We start from the raw sequence: 8,392 nt of genomic DNA on the forward strand, positions 1-8,392 counted from the left end.
GTGGTTTATCTATACCATGGAATACTACATGGCAATGAGAAACAATGAAATCTGGCCATGTGTAGCAACATGGATGGACCTTGAGGGTGTTATGCTGAGCGAAATAAGTCAGGCAGAGAAGGACAAATATCATATGTTTGCACTTATAGGAGGATTAGGAGGAACTTAACTGAAGAACAAAGGGGAGAAGAAGGGGGAAAATGGGGGGGGGGAAGGGAGAGAGGCAAACCAGGAGAGACTCTTGAATGCTGACAAAAACTGAGGACTGATGGATGTAGGGGGGAGAGAGGGCCGGGCATGGAGGAGGGCACTTGTGGGGATGAGCACTGGGTGTTATAGGGAAACCAACTTGACAATAGTCTATTTGTAAAAAAAAAAAAAAGTACAGTTTTAAAAGTAGCGGCCAAGGGCAGGCCACCCCATGATGGCTGCTTTGGCACAAACATTATTTTGAGTAGAAAAGCAATGGAAACCCAGTAGACTTAAGAAAAGCTCTTTATACCTCCCTTTCCCCCTCAGCTGCCTAGATAGAATTTAGATAGAGAACCTATTCCAAGAGGAGAACTGTCACCAGAGATAACCATAATTGGGTATGGTAGACAGGGAGGAATCCGGGAAGATCTGTTTGATCAAAGTCTTCTATGTCTTGTTGTCTCAGAGTGGTTACCATACATTGACTATTTTTCATCCCCTTGTGAATTGCACTCCTTCCTTTAGAAGTCCCAGACCCCTATCTTCTTTTCCTTAATTTGGAACGACATATACACCTTATTTTGCCTCACTGTCTTTGGAATTTTCACTTCTGTGTGAATTCCCTCTACTGACACTATTAAATTTTATTTTCTCCTGCTAATCTGTCTCATGTCAATTTGATTCTTTGGCTGGAAGGACCTTGGAGGGGGACACGAAGTTCTTGCTCCCTGACAATACAGAATTGGAAAATATTAACATTTCTAAACCTTTTAAGTATACAATGAACTGAAGAGAACAAGTGCTTTTTCAAAATTCACATAATAAATTGCCACTTAATTCAATATTGCTAAAACCTGACAAAGTCTGCTGTAATATTTCGACAAGGCAAAAACAAGGAACTCTGAAAGCAGTCTCTTTCAGACCAGCATACTAATTATTTTTTAACCTTTTTCCCCCTTCTTACAAAGCAATGACAATGCTTACCAGTCTTAAATAAAGGATGGTTCATTGAAACCTTCAAATAAATAATAGTACTCAATGTTCATACGGTAGATTTTTTCGCCAGGGAGCTCTAAAAATTATCAAATAGTCATGGGACTTTCTGGGTTACCTACGTTACATCTGAGATCATCTTACCCTTTGCCTTTATGAAGAATTTTTATTTTTTATTTATTTATTTAAAAAAATATTTTTACTTTTATTTACTTCTAGGAGAGAGAGAGAGAGACAGCGTGAGCAGGGGAGGGTCAGAGAGAGAGGGAGACACAGACTCTGAAATAGGCTCCAGGCTCTGAGGTGGCAGTCAGCACAGAGCCCGACGCGGGGCTCGAACCCACGAACCGTGAGATCATGACCTAAGCGAAAGTCGGACGCTCAACAGACTAAGCCACCCGGGCGCCCCAAAGAATTTTTAAAGGTGATTTCAAGCGTATTATCATTACATTCTTAAATGGTTCTAGAAGTAGAACTTTATTAATTCATCATTTATTTTTTTTTCAATGAATTATTCATCAACATAATAACTTTCTCATTCATCTATCCATTCACACACCCACTCATCTGGCTGCTTGTTTATTAAGCAGCCACCACAAGTGAGGTCTGATGCTAAGTTCTGGCTATATAGTAGTGATCAACACAGACATGGATCCCAGCTCTCATGGAGCCAGTGGTATAGCGAATTCTATAGCATAAATTCTAATAAGAGCTCTAGAATTATACTCTTTCTATCCAAAATATTTTTTGAAATATATTTTTCCTAATTAAAACTCAGGATGTTAACTTGAGATATAATATAAACCACATAGAGATAAAGGTAAGAACACTTAGAATGGAGTCCTTGTGTAACGATAGCTGAGTTCAACAGACCCTAACCTGCGCAGGCCGAAGTGATGAGATTGCGCAATGAAGTGTGTCCATCCCACACTTGGCACAGCAGGGCGGTGGCCCGTGGAAATGAATATATTAATCAACTTCTGTTTAAATGTTTTCTTGAAATCTTTTTTTGTTTTTATTTTTTAATTAAGAGAACAGAAGCTGCAGGCAAGGCAAAGTTTGGACTGAGCCTGTCCTAGATTTCCATGTCAAGTTAGGGTTCACAAATTCGTCTTCTGTTTCCTGGTCTCTGAAGCATCTAAAAGGGAAGATTAATAATTATTCCTGATTCACAGAACAAACTGACTCATCATGCTGAGAGAAATGGAACATTTCCTCCTGAGAAATATCTGCACATATTGTTTAGCTCTGGATGTCTCTCTGGAGGGATTAGTTCACAGAGAGAGTTCTTAACAAGAGTAAATGGATTCACCTTCATTGACATGCCTTTACCACAGCAATTGCTAGAGCTGTTTTTGTTCATCTGGGTCAGAAGCGAGTGATACAAATCTGGTAGTTTAGATCTTTCCCTCCTCTGCCTTGGGAAATTATTGACAAAATTACAAGAGAATCACTGGGGCGCCTGGGTGGCTCAGTCCATTAAGTGTCCGACTTCGTTTCAGGTATGATCTCATGGTCCATGAGTTCAAGCCCTGTGTCAAATCATGTGTCGAGCTCTGTGCTCAGAGCCTGGGGCCTGTTTTGGATTCTGTGTTTCCTTCTCTCTCTACCCCTTCCCTGCTTATGCTCTGACACACACACACTCTCTCTCTCCCTCTCTCTCAAAAATAAATAAACATTAAAAAAAAAAAAACAACACTACAAGAGAATGAGGCTTTAAATGTATAGGCCCAGAGTGACAGAGCCAACTGACTGTCCTGCAGGAATTCTGAATGACTCACATATTCTCATGTTCATGTCTCCATTATAACAATCTTTGGATCATAGTATAGCTGTTTTGACAATATCTCCATTCTATGCATGTCACCTTTGTAACAATTTTTGGAGCATGGTGTAGTTGTTTCTTTGCATGTCCCTGTTTGCTCACCAGACTATAAGTTTCTGGAGGGCAGGGGTTGTGTCTTTTCCCCTTGGTGTCTCCAGCAACCAGCACAGTGCCCTGTACATAGAGGAGCTCAGTTAAGTGTCGAGCAATTGAATGAACGAATGAGTGAATGAATGAATGAATGAATGAGAGAATCTCTCTGAATACTCAACAGTGAGGATTCAAGAGTCTTTACCGATTGGTTGCTGACACAGTCGCTCTGTGCCGTGGGTTGGTCTGACCACACGTGGGCCTGCTTTGCTTTTCTACAACATTACTAACATTCAGGGTATGATTATATCCCACTATCTTCTAATGGAGTTACTTTTGTAGTTTGGATGACAAAAACTGCCGTATTCTTCCAAACGATTGTGAAATAATAAAACAAATAGAAACCTCAAATGCCGGAGAGCATTATTTTCATGAAACTTCACAAAAAACAGCTCTGCAAGATCCACTTACAAATTATACACAAGAGGAGAAAATAGTGTTACAGACTACTGAGTGCCATGCATTACTGGTTGAATAGGAACAAGAATGTTTGCCTTGCAGCACTGTGTGGTTAAGATAAAAATATCTTCTCAAGTAAGCCAGGGCATTTTCTCCATGTTAAGCCACAGGATGGAACAGTGAGGCAGAAATGATTTATTTATTATAACGGTTAAAAGTTACTTTTCCAAATCAATTCTTGTTTAAATACGACAAGGTTGAAAGCTAAGGCCGTTTGAGATTTAAGATTCTGACAGAGGGGCATAAAGAAATATGATCATCATTGTTTGGAACATACATCAGGAAATTTTAGGTTTCTGATTTTATCAATTGGGGTTGAGTGGGGATGTATGTAACAGAAAGCTCCAAATAATAGTAGATTAAACATAAGTGTTTCTTTTTTTTCATGGAAAAGGAGTCTTCAGGTAAAGAGTACAGGATTGACATCAAGCCTCCTCTTTTCTGCTTCACCGTCATAAACAGTTGGTTTCTATTCAAGTTTGCCTCACGGTTCCAGCATTGCTGCTGGTGTCTAGCTACTGCATCTGCAATCCAGGCAGTAGGAGACAGGAAGAGGGGAAAGGGCACTCCTTCCTGCCGAATCAGCTCTCTTTAAAGGAAATTCCTGGAAGCTCCCGCCCAATGATTTTCACTTACATCTCTTTGACCACTTCTAGCAGTGAGAGAGGCTGGAAAATACCATTTTTATTCTGTGTACATTTGTGGCTCCAAATAAAATTTGTGTTCTGTTACCAGAGAAGAGAGGAGATGGCTGATGAGTAGCAAACCAACAGCCTCTGCTGAGAGATGAACCAGACAGAACACAGCTAAAAACCTGTCGTTTTTCTTGGAGTTATTGGATAATCAGGGCACTAATGGGATAATGTATGTATCGATGCTTCAAGTGTGAGCGCATTTCATGTCTGTGGCCGGAACAGGGAATGCCCAGAGTACTCTCCAGGGAGAAAGCAGGCTGTTGATCTGTTGAAAAGTCTCAAGGGGCAGTTAATATTCATTACACTGGTGAATTTACCAAAGTTCAGGGTCTGACCTTCATTACCATGGGACTGAGACTTGAGACTTGGCACAACAAGAGTGAATTTGACTCTTTAAAAAAATTCTTTTAAAATGTTTATATTCATTTTTGAGAGAGAGAGACAGAGACAGAGCATGAGAGGGGGAGGGGCAGAGAAAGAGAGCGAGACACAGAATCAGAAGCAGGCTCCAAGCTCTGAGCTGTCAGCGCAGAGCCCCAGCACAGGGCTTGAACTTGTGAACCACAAGATCATGACCTAGGCCGAAGCTGGAAGCTTAATTGACTGAGCCACCCAGGCACCCCAAGAATGAATTTGACTCTTAAAGAGAAACTCAAATAACCCAAATTTAGAGGTTAAGAAATATTATCATAGATATGGGAAAGCAAAACGTTATTTATATGCAATAAGAAATAACAGCTACAGGGAGCAAAATGCTCACAGAGGTTTGGTGAGTGTGGAATTTGAAAAAGACCAGATAAGTCAGCTGAATGCTTAGTGGCATCGGGCTAAAGTGGGAATGGGCTTGCTGGTCCCTCCTCCCTTCCTCATCGTTTCTGGTTGGTCCACTGCCTGTGTTGCCCCCTTTTCCCAGTATCCATAGCTGTCCTCCTCTCCTTGAGCCTGGGATGCTCATCTTAAGAATTCTTGACCTTCAAGCAGCCTGCAGCTGGTCTTGCAGACTTGGGAACCTCGTCATCTCTTCAGAGTGATCTTGTGTATCTCTGCTCTGATCCAATATGTATGCAGTTTAAATTTTTAACTCAGAGGACAATTTCCTTCTATTTACTTCTAAGTCCTACAGGCAAGCCTCAGTGTAAACCTCTAGCAGGCTGTTACACAGGCATTTACCGTCAAAACCAGAAAAAGAGCACCATCTTTTCATAGGGAATAAAAGGTGATGAGGAGAGTTTGCCACTCTGGAGTCGACTGATGTGACTCAGCAAAAAAGGCTGAAGAAGTTAACGTTGGTAAACAGGAAGTCAACGTGTGAAACCTTAAAAGCAGGGCTGAGTCATTCACGATACAAAGAACCCGAATGTGCAGTCTGAATGCATTTGGTACTCAAATCACTCACAAGACGACATATGAATAGCTGTGCAGGTGTGCCTCAGCAATCCTGTGAAGTGGTAAGCTTTGGAGAGATCTAGAAGCATTACCCCAAGGCCAAGTCAAACCGTTTCCTTTCTCCATCATGTATGTGACCCGTTCCAAACAGAGAGCTTAATCAAGAGGAAGAGGGAGCCTGGCAGACTGAGAGCTTCTCTCCTTTAATGAGACACTTTTCTGAAGTAATCAAGTTTGAAGCACTTCTCTTCCTATCATTTCAGGGTAAGTGGAGATTTATTATGTGCAGAAACTATGAGGGTCAGATGGTAGGACTAATTCTACTACCTGGTTCTAGACTGGCTTAGTCAGTCACCTGATTGTATATCAGTTTAGTTTGCACATTATATTGGTCCTAATGGCTTTTAGGACTGTCATGTTGTGTTAAAACTGATTGGACATAGAGTAAAGCATGAAGCTCTTTTCAGTACCTGCGGAGAAGGCAAATGTGATCTGTCTGCAGTTGCGAAGAAGAGAAACAGTGGGATCATTTAGAATGACAACAGGCAACCATGGTCCCCCAAAACCTTTGAGCAGTTTTAAAAATCTGTATATTTACCTTCTTTTGGCTCTCAGCTTTTCTTTGAGGTCATAGAGGGAATCAAATAATCTCTCAAAGACGGAATTCCCTAAACTAAAACACTATATTATTTTAGTCTAGGTTGGGAAGATTTTGGTATATTTCATAAAATCCTACTTCCCTGGGAGAATGAGGGATACTTTTCATTTGTGGGTTCCATCATCTGTACTCATCAAAATAAACTCTTGATCTTCCAGTTGAAGAGTCACCAGAAGTACCATAGCTGTTGACAGAAACTTCCTCTCCAGCAGCCTTATCTGGCTTTACTATTGGATGGGAACAGGATGGAGTCTAAAATCAAAATAAGTCTCAGGTTTTAGTGGAAGTTTTCAGGATACTCACCGACTATAATCAGAGGAACCTCAGCAGTCCTTTGGCTAGGTTAAAGAGACTTGCAACTATATATTCCAAAGATTGGAATTTAAATAAATTATATAGTACTTTAAAAAGATGTTTATTTATTTATTTTGAGAGACAGAGAGCAGGGGGAGGGGCAGAGAGGGAGAGAAAGAATCCTAAGCAGCCTCTTTGCTGTCAGTGCAGAGCCAGACATGAGGCTCTATTTCATCAACTGTGAGATCATGACTTGAGGCAAAATCAAGAGTGAGATCCTTAGCTGACTGAGCCACCCAGGCACCTCTAATGGTAAGTCCAGAGTCTCTGTGATTTCCCCTCTTTCTTTTCTAAGAAAATATAGCCTGGAATATATGGGTCAAAATCAGTATATTGTTAATGAATTAAAATGACACAAAATGGAATACCAAAAGAACCTTTGTTTACTACTAACTTTCAAAGTGGTGCTATAATTTTAATTAAGTTCCTTTTTAACCTAGTGCATCTGCTTATCTAAATAGTTCTAGTAGAGTAGTCTTGGTGAATGATTTCTAAGAACCATGACAACAAACAAACAAAAACAGATAAAAGCATTCATCTTGGTATGACTGTAAGAAAACCCAACGGTGGCATCTAGACATGAGCACTATTTATCGTCTGAAACCCGAATGAAATCTGGAGGCTGAGATTAACCACTTAGTTTCTGACTGTTGAAGGAGAAGCCTGAATGACTCCCCCATCCTCCACCACCAACTTAGAAATTGTCAGAACTCTAATCGGTAGACAGCCATGGTCAAGGACAGTGAGACCCTCAGGTGCACTCTGGTCTTCGGTTCTCAGTCCACACTGTAGGATTCATAAAAAACAATCCTAAGACACTTATTGTTCTTTCCTATAAGACATTTTTAAGGGTGGCTTTATCAGTGGCCTTCAGTTTTTCCTTTTTATCAGAATCAATTGAATTGCTTTTAAACGGTGCAGATTTTCAGGCCCACCTCAGGCCTATTGAACCTGCATTTCTGAGCGAGGGGTTGGGGCAATGTGTGTTCCAAAACTATCTTCCCCAGTGATCTGATGCAGCTGATAGGGACATGGGAACCCTGGCGCAATGTCCTTCGACACAGATCACCAAAAGTTCTCTCCAGGCTCTGCCCCAGCACCAGTGGTTCTACCTCTGGGTAGACAAGTTTATTTTTTATTTCCTGGAGACTGTAATTTATACAACTGATTGTGTTGCTCTTTTTGCATTGATGATGTGAAACATAGAGGCAGATATGGTTCCTTCTGACAACAGTATGGGAAGAAGATTGTCACCCTTTGGATATTAACATCCTTTCTTCATCCTTCTTCAAAGCTCTCATTTCCTCCTTGCCTCAGTTTCTTTACCAAATTATTTCTTTATTTGTTTATAATTTGAAAAATTCTTTTTTTACCTTCACCCATTTCTTCACCTCCACCCCCAGCTCTTTATCTCTGGCAACCTCCAATCTGTTCTCTGTATCTACGAGCTTGAAGACTCTGCGTATAAGAGAGATCATGTGGTATCTGTCTTTGTCTCACTTGTTTCACTCAGAATAACATCCTCAAGGCCCATCCATGTTGTCACAAATGGGAAAGTTTCATTCTATTTTATGGCTGACTATTATATGTGTGTGTGTGTGTGTGTGTGTGTGTATCTCACAATTTCTTTTTTTTTTTTTTAATGTTTTATTTATTTCTAGGAGAGAGAGAGAGACAGCG

At 40.6% G+C, this 8,392-nt stretch overlaps 1 protein-coding gene across 1 annotated transcript in view; it reads left to right on the forward strand.

Moving 5' to 3' along the window:
- The first annotated feature begins 5,707 nt into the window (after positions 1-5,707).
- ESM1 (endothelial cell specific molecule 1) overlaps positions 5,708-8,392 on the forward strand; it is a 45,367-nt gene continuing 42,682 nt past the window's right edge. Inside the window, exon 1 of the mRNA XM_039220795.1 lies at positions 5,708-5,964. The gene's annotated coding sequence lies outside the window, so the exon portion shown is untranslated. The remainder of the gene's footprint in view (positions 5,965-8,392) is intronic.

Source organism: Hyaena hyaena, unplaced genomic scaffold, assembly GCF_003009895.1.
Source record: "Hyaena hyaena isolate Hyena2069 unplaced genomic scaffold, ASM300989v1 scaffold_908, whole genome shotgun sequence".
Lineage (NCBI taxonomy): Eukaryota > Metazoa > Chordata > Mammalia > Carnivora > Hyaenidae > Hyaena > Hyaena hyaena.